Here is a 474-nt window from a genome sequence, read left to right as displayed (position 1 = left end):
CCTGCTTAGAGCTCTGATGGGAATGGTCTGGAAGGAGGCAGGAACTACAGCTCAGAGATGCACTTACTGTCCATAGAGGTATAGAGTATTATCCGTGAGCTTCACCCAACAAAAGTGTAGAGAAAAACACAAAAGCCAGGGCCCCTTCTCAGTGGCCGTTCTTATGGACAGGCTGTGCTAGAACACTCCTTTGAGAACAAAGAGACACCTTGCACAATAAGGCTTTAATCTCCAGAGGAATTTCTCATGGAACAAAGGCCCGGGGTCAGAGTGTCTGTGCTCCTCGCATTACCAGAGGACTGCTGATTGTCCACACATTGTCTCCCAAAGGATTTCAGCTCTCACTCCATACCTTCCTAGGAGGATGCTGTGGATCAATAGGTTTTGTCCTCGAGAGGTTCATGTTTTGGAAACTTGCTGTTCAGTGCAATGTTGGAAGGTAGTGGGCACTTAAGAAATTATTAGGGGAGTCTA

The sequence above is a fragment of the Nannospalax galili genome, unplaced genomic scaffold (genome assembly GCF_000622305.1).
Source record: "Nannospalax galili isolate Female #2095 unplaced genomic scaffold, S.galili_v1.0 scaffold857, whole genome shotgun sequence".
NCBI lineage: Eukaryota > Metazoa > Chordata > Mammalia > Rodentia > Spalacidae > Nannospalax > Nannospalax galili.
Note: the sequence above shows the minus strand (reverse complement) of the source record.